Here is a 12,381-nt window from a genome sequence, read left to right as displayed (position 1 = left end):
TCAGGAAGCAATAGGGAGTAGTGGGGACTGCAGTGAACTAGAAGGGCCATCCCACCTCTCATGGGGGCCCGCTGTTGCCACAGTGTTTGGTTTTCCAAGATGAGCTGGGTTTTTGTATGAAAATTTCCTGTTGTTAAACTTGGGCTCAATTTTAAAAATCTGTGTGGTTCAAATAAAATGAATTCTGGGGGCAAATTGGTTTGCAGGTAATCAGTTTGAAACCTCTTATATATGTTGGGGCAGATTGGCATATGGGATGGGCTCCTGGGTCATCTCTCTGTGGGTTGGTCTCGTTTGGTGGGGGGGGGCGGTCCTAGCGGAGCTGTGTGCGGAGGGGGTCGCTTATGTTCATCCTTGCAGGTGGATATGGAGGAATCGAAGATACGTAAAGTAAAAAGCAAGTTAAAGAAAAATGTGTACAGTTTTATTCTGTTTATGTAAATTTTTTTCTAAAAAGATGTGTATATAAATTTTAAATGCATAAAAATTTCATAAAGGCGAAAAACAAAAACAAAGAATACACAAGGAACTGGTAAAGGTGTTGCCTCTGAGATTGACACTGAATTCAAGGCAAAAAAGGGACCTTCTGCTTTTTAGTTTATACCTGTCTGTAACACGGAATACAGTTGACTCTCTGTGTCCGCAAATGCAGAACCCACAGATAAGGAGGCTCACTGTACTATGCCATTTTATATAAGGGACCCGATCACCTGTGGATTTTGGAATTGGGGAGGGTCCTAGAACCAATCCCCCACAGATGCCAAGGGACGACTGTACTTAATTTTTGTAGGGTAAAATGAAAAGAGTTGTTGGGAAGCATAATTGCCGTATAAAGAGTGTAAGCCTTCAGTGCTGAGAGTACAAGGAAGGAAGAAGGCAGAGTGGTCTGGAGTGATCAGGAAGGACTACTGGGAAGAGAAGAGGCCTTGAAGATTGGGTAGAATTCGTTAGGGAAGAAGACTGCAGGAGACAAAGCCCAGGGGTGGGATAGACCGGGTGATTTGGGTACTGATAAACGCTTAAATTTGGTAGGAGCTGAGGGTCTAGGGAAGTGGTGAGAGAGAGGGAGGCTTTAGCAGTGAGGAGCCACGGAGGGTGTGTGCCAGGAGATAATGGAACGAGAGCGGTGCTCCAGCATGATCAATCTGGCAGTAAGGATGCGGGAGTTTGGAGGCAGGACTACAGGGTGGGAGCCTGTCATGTGGCCTCTTTGGGCTCCCAGCTAGCTGTCACTGATCCCTGCCAGGGTGTTGCCTGGTGAACAAAATTATAGCTATATACCTGGTGAATAAGCTCACAGCACTTCCCGTTTCTCCACTCTCAGAAATGTGGGCTTTGGAAGTTGGCCAGCCTCTGCTGGTGCTCGATGTGCTTCCTGTACCTCTGCTGCCAGCGTGTCTCCCCAGACATTTTGGAGGTTCTGTGGAGGAACTGGCCATTGACTGAAGTGTAGCTGCTAAGAACAGGCCCATACTTTGGAGTCAGGCAGATATGGGCCTGAAGTCTGACTTTGTCACCTACTGGTTATGTGACCGTGGGGTGGCACTTGACCCCTTTGGGCTTCAATATTCATGTTTGCAAAATGGGGATAAAACGATTTACCTTCTAGGGTCGTTGTACCCAGCAGATTGACACATAGCAAGTTGGTGGGCCTTGCTGTAGTTTTACACTGTGGTACTCACTCTGATCTGCAGTTATATATATTTATATTATTTATGTTTAATATTATAAAATACTTACTGTATCTATTTATGACCATATCAGTCTATTCTTTTGGATTGTAAGCTCCAGTTCAGTGGGAGTAATTATGTTCTAATCACTGTTTTAGGCCAAAACACTCAGCGCAGAACATATAGTAGCGCTAAATAAATGTTGAATGAATGGAGTTTGTGCTCTTAAACCTACTCCAGCCTTTACAAACAGTTGACTTTACAAACAGTTACAAACAGTTGATCGACTAGGGTGTATCTGTAGTTGAGAGACTAACTTCTCTGTGGTTGAAACAAGTTTTTTTTTTTTTTTTGCGATACGTGGGCCTCTCACTGTTGTGGCCTCTCCTGTTGCGGAGCACAGGCTCCGGACGCGCAGGCTCAGTGGCCATGGCTCACAGGCCCAGCCACCCCGCAGCATGTGGGATATTCCCGGACCGGGGCACGATCCCGTGTCCCCTGAATCGGCAGGCGGACTCTCAACCACTGCGCCACCAGGGAAGCCCTGAAACAAGTTTTGTCAATTCAAATGCCCTTGTTAGGATGATATGTCAGGATGGCTTGTCGAGTCCTTCATTCTTTCATTCTACAGTGGCAGATCTGTTTTGTGGGACTTGATGTTTACAAAATTTGGGAGGTCTTCTTTAAAATATATACAGTTGTAGAAAGCATGTACACACGTTGCTAGGCCCCTTTCTAGGGCCTTGGAAGGGGCTTGTGAAAGTGAGGGGCCCTAATACTTGAAATTCCTTAGTTTCACAATAAATCATCTCTGCATTTAAAGATTTATAGAATACTCCCTACAGGCAGGGGTGGGAGTTGTGAAGGATATGGAAATTTCTAAAAGGGAAAAAATGATGTTAATGGATACAGGTTTTAGTAAAGCTGTCATTCCAAGTAGACTCAGAACAAAACCCCGTTGTTTTGTTTTATGTTTTTTGTTTTTTTTTCATTCAGCAAATATTTATTGAGCACCTACTGTGTGCCAGGCATATGTAGGCATTGGAACATAGCTGTGAAAAAAGAAGTCCTTGTCACCTGCATCATGACTTGTAGACCTACATAGATGCAATGAAGAGCCACAGTGTTGCTCTGAGGCCGTGAAGATAAAGGCACTTTGATACCTTAGTTTGCCTTTCTAACCCCCTGCCCTTCTTGGTAGCCATCCCAAGCAGTGATGAAAGAATCATAGATTTGGGAGTGAGTATGATGGCTTGTAACCGCTCAGCCTCTTCCTGGCCATGACCATGAGAGATAGTGATAGAGGAGCTTTCATTTCTCCACCAAAGACTCTCTGCTTTGGGGCTGATTTCAGCCACAGTGTGGCAGAGCAGAACCGAGTGAGCAATTCATTCTGACTCCTGGGCTCACAAGTGGAGGTGTTTTTCTATATTCTGCTACAAGAGGGGCAGCCAACCCCATGGTCTCAAAGAACAGAAGAATTGGGGCCTGGAGACACAAAGTGCCTGCCTCAGTGTTTACCTCCAGCCGGTGCTCCACTTGGCCACAGCGTGGCGGTGACTCACAGCTGGAACTGTGTTCCTGCATAGTTGCCAGGTTTTGCGTAGGGGTGGGCGAGGAGAAAGGAGAATGAATGAGTAGGAGCAAGTGGCTGCTGGATTTGTAACACCTTGGGAGGCAGCTGCTCCAGAACCGAAATTGAAAGAGAACAGGCGGGCTGGGAGCCTCTGCTTCACCTCTGCAGGTGGCCGGACCCTCCCTCCCAGTCTGACCTGAACTGGGGTTTTCATAAGGCCCGGGCTGGGAAGACACAGCATGGAGCTCGAGGAGAGAGTGAGTGTGTCTGCCGCCTTTCCCAGCGAGAACAGAGCTGGAGAGCAGGTTAGTCCTATACTGGTTACTGTTACTGGGATTCAGTTTGCCGTGATGTATCCTGATTCATGAAAGTCAAGTAATGACAAAGAAAGGGAGTTTTCGATGGGTTGGTTGGGAGCGTCTGCAGTTTAAAAAAAAGAAGAGCCCAATTTAATTGGGAATAAACAGGACAAAAGTATCATTAACTACACCTCCCCGATGTCATTACAAAGGATATTCTGTTGGCAAGCGAGACTGGGGAGGACAGCTGTTCTGCCTCCTTCCTTTGTGTTTTCAATTATGTGCAGTGTTGTTGCATTTCAGTCTGTGGCTCCAGCAGTAGTCTGAGATGAACCTCAGTGTCTCAAGATGTTACAGCTGGAAGATCCCTAGAACATCACCTGGTCTAGCCTTCTCATTTTACACTTGAGGAACCTGACTTATTGAAGAGCGTTAAAGAGAAGCATAAACCTGGATGTTCTCTGAGGTCGAAAATGTTACCATGAAGTTTTAAAACTTCTGTAGAGTGTGTGTCCCTGGCTCAGCACAGCCTGCTGGGAAGGCTGTTTTTTCTTGGGCTGCACTTTCTGAACCATGGGGCTCGACCCAGTGAGGGACAGAAGCGTGGCTGAAGGAAGGTGCTTATTGATCTGAAACTACTTTGCCTGGCAGGCGAGTTCTAAGTTTAAACAAGAGGCTGGGTGTTTTGCCTTAACTCAAAGGGAAGAAAATGTGTTCTTGAGCCAGGCTAATAATATGGGAGTTTGCAACATAGAAAAAGACAAAACAACTCTATTAGAGTGGAGTTTTAGAGCTAGCAAAAGAAAAATATAACAGACACTGAAGGTTGAGCGCCTGCCATAGGCCAGGCACATTATCGGTACTCTTTATAACAATCTCGCAGGGTTGGAATTGTCTCCTCTTTTTACAGATAAGGAAACCAACACTCAGAAAGGTCATTAACTCTTTCAAGGTCGGGTACCGCCAGCGTGCGGCAGAGCTGGGGTTTGAACTGCATGCAGCCTGTATGACTGAATAGCCTGGGCTTCATGCTTTGAAGCCTGCGTGTGGCCTTGATGGAGAGTCTAAGCCCCTCATTGGACAGACGAGGAAACTAAGGGCCAGAGAGGTTGTGTATTTGCTCAGGGGTGTGAAACTAGTTGGTAGTAACAGAGCTGGTACCTCGGCTCCTATTACATTGCTTCTCTGCCAACTTCCTTTAAAAAAAGAGTTAGGGGAGGGGAGGCTATCTGGGTTTGATTTCCTCATTCAGTCAGGAGTTTGGCTTTAGTCTTTTCATGGTTATTGAAGTCCTGTGGAGCCACAATTAAAACTTCCTATTAACCATCAATCCTAAGTATTGGAGCCCCATGTTGGGGCTTGGGGAGAAGAGAGGCTTGCAGTGTGGGTTACTGGGTCAGAAGAGGTAATTTATGAAATGAGCTGGCCACTGAGTGGAGAGCCTAATGAAACATAGATCTTTTCAGATCATGATGGAAGATTTCGGTCTGTTAAATTCAGTGTTTGGAAAGGAGAGACCTCCCTCTTGCAAGATGTGAGAGCCTCCAGTTAACTCAGTTAATTCTGTGACTCCCTTGAGCCCAGCTCTGTCTGTGCCAGGCTCATCCCCTTTTGGCACCTTTGGGCAAGGAGAACAGGTACTGACTGCCCCTCTGGGTGGTGGGTCTGAGGTTTGGCTGCATTTCAGTGTCTTTGCCTAGTTGAGTGAGTCAACTGTGGACAGTGTGGAAGTGGGGAAGGCCCTTCCTTGGTCTGCACCGTGCTCCCCAGGGCTGATGGAGTCTCCTAGCCTGGGTGTAGGATCCTTTATCAGGGCCTGGGGGCCTCTGCCTCCCCAACTCTCTCTGGGGCATGTGTGATCCTTGGGCTGCTGAAACCAGAAAATGAGAGCGGTTCTGCACAGCCTCTCCCTGAAGGTGGCGTGTGTTTGTGCTCAGGCTGTTCAGATAAAGGACTTCAAGTGCCTGCTCCATGGTATTGCTGTTCTGTGCTGCAGGAGATACATGAGAAATCAGTGAATGACTGCCCCCAGCCCTGTGGGACCTTAGGATCTTACTGGAGGTAGGGGGAGAGGGGGAGGAGAGCAAACACACATGAAACAGTAGAGAGCAATGTGAGAGCATATAGCCAGTCACCAAATTGTAGGTTTCACACCAAATACGCTCCAAGGTCACAAAAAGGAGATACAGGTGATGTTTGTATTATCCTCCTGTGTGTTTTTAATCACTCAGTAATTGCCTCTAGGGTGTTTGCATTCCATTCTTTGATTCTCTCTGCCAAGTGTACTACCTCTCCTTTGCAGCAGTGAGGGGGAGGGGAGTTGCAGGGGAGGGTTAATTTCTCCAAATTATATTGTAACACAGTTGGGAGAGAGCCAAGGATTAAGCATTCGTACTATGTTGGTGTCTGATGCTTCCTTCCTCAGGTGGTAAGAGCAGAAGCCACTGCCTTTTGATGGCTTATGACCCTTGTTTTTGTCTGTCTGTGATCCAAGTCCAGACTTCAGTAGGGTTAGCTAGCCTATTTGGAGGCATGGCCTCGCTTTAAAGTAGGAGTCTCCTTCATTATTATTTCTCATTCATTCATTCAGCACATATCACAGAGCCAGACTCTGTTACAAGCTGATAATAGCAGTAAAAAGACAGGCAAGGTCCTTGCTCTCCTGGAATACACTGTTAGTTTGGGTTACTGATGATCAGCAAACACAGACATAAGTAAGAAAAATAACAGTAACAATTAAAATAGGGTGATGTGATATGAAGTGACTGGGAGCCTACTTCAGTGGGTGGTTGGGAAGGGCTCTGAGATGATAATTCTGCTGAGGTCTGAATGACAAGGAACCAGTTAGAAAGTAAGGGGAAGAGCATCCAGTACAAAGGTTGTTAAGTAAGAGAGAGCTTGGTATTCAGGGAGTAGAAAGGAGACCGATGTGGCCAGAGCAGGATGGGGATGGAGGAGAGTGGTGCGAGAAGAGGATGGAGCTAGGCAGGGGTCAGATCATCTAGGATCTTGTAAGCCAAGGTAAGGAGCTTGAATTTTACTCTGTGTGTGATGTGGAGCTGTTGTAGGGTTGAAAGGAGGAGTGTGTGTGATCTGACTGACGTTTTAAAAGATCCTTCAGGCTTTTGATGAGTAGGGTGGGTGGTACAGAGGCCAGGGTGGAAGCAGGAGAGCAGTTAGGTGGCTGTTGTGATGACTAGTGTGCTGGCTGTAGACATGAAAAGAAGCGTATGAGTTCAGAGTATGTTTTTTAGATGGAGGCAGTAGGACTTGCGAACATATGATGTGTAGCGGTTAAGGTAAAGGAGTGGAGGATGACTACTAGGTTGTTGGATAGCGATGCTGATAACAGACATAGGGAAACCTGGAGGAGGAGTATTGGATCTGGTGGGAGTGAGGGGAGGAGATTCATTCTATTTTTGCCCTGTTAAAATTTAGATGCCTGTTAGTCATTGCCATTGTCGAGACACAGCCAGGGGACTTCCCTGGTGGCGCAGTGGTTAAGAATCCGCCTGCCAATGCAGGGGACACGGGTTCGATCCCTGGTCCGGGAAGATCCTACATGCCACGGATCAGCTAAGCCCGTGTGCCACAACTACTGAGCCTGCGCTCTAGAGCCCTCGAGCCACAACTACTGAAGCCTGCGCACCTAGAGCCCGCGTACCGCAACGAAGAGTAGCCCCCGCTCACTGCAACTAGAGAAAGCCTGTATGCAGCAACGAAGACCAAACACAACCAAAAAACAAACAAACAAAAAAAGACACAGCCGGGTTCAACAAACATGAATTGAGTACCTTCTGTATGCTAGGCGTTGTGTGATGCCCTTTCATATATCCTCTCAACAACCTTTTGGAAGGATATTATTATTATTTCCTATTTGCAAATGGATGAAATGAGGCTCAGAGACCTGAGGTGGCTTGTTCTGGTTTGAACCCAGGTCTTCTGACCCCAGGACTCTGGGCTGACTTGTTGCCGAGGGTGGATATTGAAGGAGGCTGGTTAATACTGTGTTGATGGCACTCACCTGGAGAGAGGATGGGGGACCATATGTTGTCTCGCCAAGGTCTGATTCCCATGCTTCTGGAAGGAGGACCTGTCAGAGTCATGCCAGTGTGCAGCGAGCTGCTTGACATTTTCAAATAGTGCAAGCTCCAAAGACCACTTCAGTAACGTCCTCAGCCCCCTTAGGAATGCCACACGAATAGCGGTGACACTTTTTACTAAATGAGCAATTTTGTAAAAGTGTTAAGTAAAATAAAACAAAAGTTTCTTAAGAAGTGTTGGGGGAATGTAGAGATGCCATTTCGACTGTTGGCCGCTATCTCTTTACTCTGCAGCCCACATGGGAGCTGAAGGCGGGGAGGCAATTTCTTGTGTTTTTGGATTATTAATTCGGGAACCTAACTGGGAGGATTAGTAGGTTACCTGGAACCTTGGCTTTCTGGAGACACTGGGATTCAGCACAAAGATAGTAAGTGCCGTAACAAGTCTGGTGGCAGTGCTGACTGTGGCTTGATGTCTGTAGGGTGACTCGTTCACAGCATTCTGAGAACTGTATTGAGGAGCCAGAAGGTCCAGAGTGTCAGGTGCCGCCAAGCATACCAATGAGGAGAGCCTTGATAGAGTCCCCCCGTGGGCTTCAAGGCCGGATGCTTTCCTTACATTTTAAGTTGTCTCTTCTGCTCTTTACAGCAGGGGCCAGATAAGAGCTCGTGCTGGCAGAGCAGATCTGTCACGCTCTCAGCATACCAATACCACCACTGTCAGAAAAGCAGATTTACCAGGCTGCTCCGACCTCCACTCTTGAGCACCATTCAGAACTTCTTGCCATGCCAGAAACAGTGGCTGTGCTAAGTAAATTGGAACCTTTATGTTTAACCAACCAGAGTCACTGTTCACGTTATAGTCAAAATCTCTATGAATGGAAGAATTAATCTTGCAAAAATGTTGCAAGAAACTGTAGGACTCATTTACATTTTGACTAGCCCTGTCTGTGGCTGTAGGTGGGTTCTTCCTTCTAGTGAGCTCAAATCAGTCTCCGGTTCTCCCTGGCCCTCACTCTGTTCTCTTACCAAGTCTCCTGTGTTGGCTGTCATACTTCTTGAGGGCCTAACCCAAGTCCTTCCAGCCCAGGGCTTGTGAAGACGTGCTTGTTTACGTGGATGGTTACCCATGGCCCGCCTTTATGGGGCTTGTCCTTCCCTGCCATCTTCCACCCGTGCTCCCTGGTCCTCTCACAGGTGAGACTGGCTGCCCTCCAACCTGGAGGGCTGCTCCTGGGAGGAAGAGTGGGATCTGAAAATAAAGGCTAGGTTCTGCTCTACCTCATTTGCCGAGTTACTTTCTCAGTAGTCTGAAATGCAACAGAAGCCCTTGTATGGAGGAGAGAGAGTTTCTGTGCTCCACTGAAACCAGCCACCTGGCTCCTGGCCGGGTCACCTACATCACTGTCAGGGAGCAAGGTGGCAATTCAGGTTTAAGAACAGGTATTTCAGGGGATTTGTCTGTGCCTGCTAACTTCATCTTAAGATAGGGTCATAGGACATGAGATTCTTCATGGGTTTTAGAAAATCAAAAGTCAGGAAATGGGGCAGGCTGGGGGCTTTTGGGCTGAGGGGTTAAGGACAGCAGGAAAAGTCAGAGGACTTTGCAATCTCCCAATGGGTGGGGGAATCTAGCGTTCCATAGGCAACCTCCATTTGGTGAAGGTGAGCCCGGAGTGGTAGAAAGAGATCAGAAAGGTGGTGGGTGCAGGAACCCAGGAGTTGACTGTTGTGGGCATGTCATTTCCCCTTTCTGGGCCTTTCCTCACCTGTGGCTTGATGTAACGAAACACAGCCTGCCCTGCTGGGTGTTTAGGCAGATTGAATGAGATAGTCCAAGGACCTAACTCTTCTTCCTTTGCCAAAAAGTGCTGAACCAGAAGCTCTGCCATTAGCAACCTGGGCGAGTTTGATCAGAAACCATCGAATTTTAAGACCTCAGTATTCAGGAGGCATTACTACTTTTTAAAAATTTTATTTAATTATTATTTATTCGGCTGCATTGGGTCTTCATGGCTGCACGTGGGATCTTCGTTGCAGCACGTGGGATCTTTAGTTGCAGCATGCAAACTCTTAGTTGTGTCATGTGGGATCTAGTTCCCTGACCATAGATCGAACCTGGGCCCCTCTGCATTGGGAGCTCGAAGTCTTAGCCACTGGACCACCAGGGAAGTCCCCCAGGAGGCATTGCTTTGATTCATCTCTTTTCTCAATGTATTGAGTCCTTTTTTTTTTTTAATTTAGTCTTCCAATAACATCCCGTGACCCACATCTTCATTTATTTTTGCATAATATAGGAATAAAAATATCTGTGCTGCCTACCTCAGTGGGTACTTGGGAGGGTCAAATACAGTAATGAATGTGACCACACTTAAAACTTCATGTAAATGCAGGAAATGGTGGTGATGGTGCTGTGGTTGATAACTGTTTTTAGCAAAAAGGGCAGCGTCCATATTAGGGAAGGAAGGCTGAGGAGCTGCCTCTAGGTCTGACCAAATGACAGCTATATTTTTGTCCGCTTGAAAAAACTATCTTTCTTCTAATGTTAGAATGTGAAAATCAGCACAGTGCCTACACCTTCCAGCTCAGGGTTCATTTACCCAAGACCCTGGGCTTATTTAAGCTGGTACAGGTTGGGTGTGGAGAGCCCAGGAGTTGCTATTCAGGTTGTACAGTGTGTATGAAGGCATTGCTGGATGCCGGATGCTGCTCCCAGCACATAGAAGGTTTGCTCTTTGCTCACACCTACCAGAGATTCACCAGGCTGACCTTGGCATAGGACCAAAGGCTGTTTGGGGGCTACTGAGTGCCACACAGGTGGTGTCATTCAGAAGTTTGGCCCTGGGCATAAGGGGAGGGAGAGGAGGTAGCAGTAGATGCTGCTGTTTTTCAGATGCCTTGACTTTAGGGACTTCCGATATTGACCAGGAAGCTGCCAGCCCCACAGACTCCTAAGGGAAGGGGACAGCAGGTTAGCACGCAAAGAGCATCGATTTAGAAATTGAAGACCTGGATTCATGGCCCAGTCTTATCACTTATTGACAGAGTTATCTTGAGCAAGTCTCTTGACCTCTCTGAGCCATTTCCTCATTCATAAAACAGGGGCCGACGGTGTTAATAGTTAAGATGTGTAAGAAAAGGCTTTGTAGAGGTAATCGTGGTTAGGAATTATTGTTATTCCCATTATGAGCAGAGCATTTTTTTTTTTCCTCTAGGTAGAAATGAGGCAGGCTTAGGTAGAATGTTTTCAAATTCCCTGGTGAATGGAGATGGCTAAAAGAAACTGGGTGCAAATAAAGCCTAACCCGTGAACACAATGCAGGGATTTCTGAAATAGGTGTTACGGGGGCCTGCTTCTCATCCTTATCCAGACGCTCATTCCTCAACTCTATTTTATTTGGGAAGAACAGTCTGCTGCCTGCCAGATGAGGTCATAGGATTCCAAGGGCTTTGCCTGGAGCCAGGAGCTGGGAATTCGGAGGCCGGCAGTGGTGGGGAGGGTTGAGGGGGTGCTAGGGGTGGTGTGCAGTTGCAGGGCCAGGGAGCAGACTGGCCGGATAGCTCTGCCTATTTCACCTAGGGCTTATTAGGATTCAGGCTGCTCAGATCTCAGTGCTAGCTTTACCCAGACACCAGACGCAGGACGCTCTGACAGCTCCAGGGCAGAGTAAGGCAAACAAAGGTTTTTTGTTTTTTGTTTTTTAACCTTTATGCTATGCTCATTTAAACCTACTAATCTCTGGGGTGAGTCAGGGCTCAGTTTGGGGATGGGACTGATATCTTAACACTATCGAACTGAGATGATATGTTGACTCTGACAAGAAAAATCATTTTAACGGTCTCTATAAGGAGCCTTAAAAAATGACCATGCCCTTTGATTTAGTAATGTTACTTCTGGGACTTTAACCCAAGGAAATAATTTGAATTGCAGAAAAAGCCCATGAATGCAAAGATATATTGACTATAATAGTGGGGGTGGGGTAGGGGAAGCACCTAAAATGTCCAGCATTAGAAGAATGTAAATCTTTCTAGAATGTAAGCACTGCGGGGTAAGGACATTTTTGTTCACTCTGTTATCTCTAGCACCTCAGGCAGTACCTGGCACACAGATGGCCAGTAAAAATTTTACATCTATATGATAAGACTATTATTCACCTATTTCAAATGAAGACATCTTAATGACATAGGAAATTGTCTATGTTAATTGGATGTGAAAAAAGCAGGATACAGATTTCTAAATACAGTAAAATCATATTTTTAAAAAAAAATGATAAAAAAAAAGAAAGCTAGGAAAGAGAAGAAACCCAGGTATATCTCTAGGTGGTGAGATCATGGGTGACCTTTTTTCTTTCTATATTTTCTAAAATTTCTAAAACAACTATGATTTTGCGAGTGAGAAAAACATTTTAACATAAATCATATTCTTTAAAGAATAGAAAAAGGAGGTTAGGTTAGTTTATTCGTGTGGATCAGAGCAGCAGCCTCTAGAGCCAACTCCTCCTTCCTCTCAAAGAACCAGGCAGCCTTTATGAATACACAAAACACCTACACACTTCGGTTGTGTCTGTCAACTTGGCGTGGAAGCTGATCCCTTCTCACTTCAAAAGGGTGATAAAAACTCCACAGTGTTGAAATTGTACAGGTCATGTTGCAGAGACATGCCCATACATTTATATTCCATCACTGAAGTGAAGACATTTTGTAGTAGGGAGAAGAATTTTAAGAAGATAGATTTTTCTGGGTGGATGTTAATTCTTAGGATTCTTTTCCTGGTTCATGGGTTTTGGAAGCTG

The 12,381-nt window shown here is 46.2% G+C and overlaps 1 protein-coding gene across 1 annotated transcript in view; it reads left to right on the top strand.

The window, feature by feature from the left end:
- PLEKHA7 (pleckstrin homology domain containing A7) overlaps positions 1-12,381 on the top strand; it is a 224,989-nt gene that overhangs the window by 110,610 nt on the left and 101,998 nt on the right. The window lies entirely within an intron of this gene.

This window comes from Tursiops truncatus, chromosome 8 (genome assembly GCF_011762595.2).
Source record: "Tursiops truncatus isolate mTurTru1 chromosome 8, mTurTru1.mat.Y, whole genome shotgun sequence".
NCBI classification, from domain to species: Eukaryota; Metazoa; Chordata; class Mammalia; order Artiodactyla; family Delphinidae; genus Tursiops; species Tursiops truncatus.
This window is presented reverse-complemented; position numbering and strand designations above follow the sequence as displayed.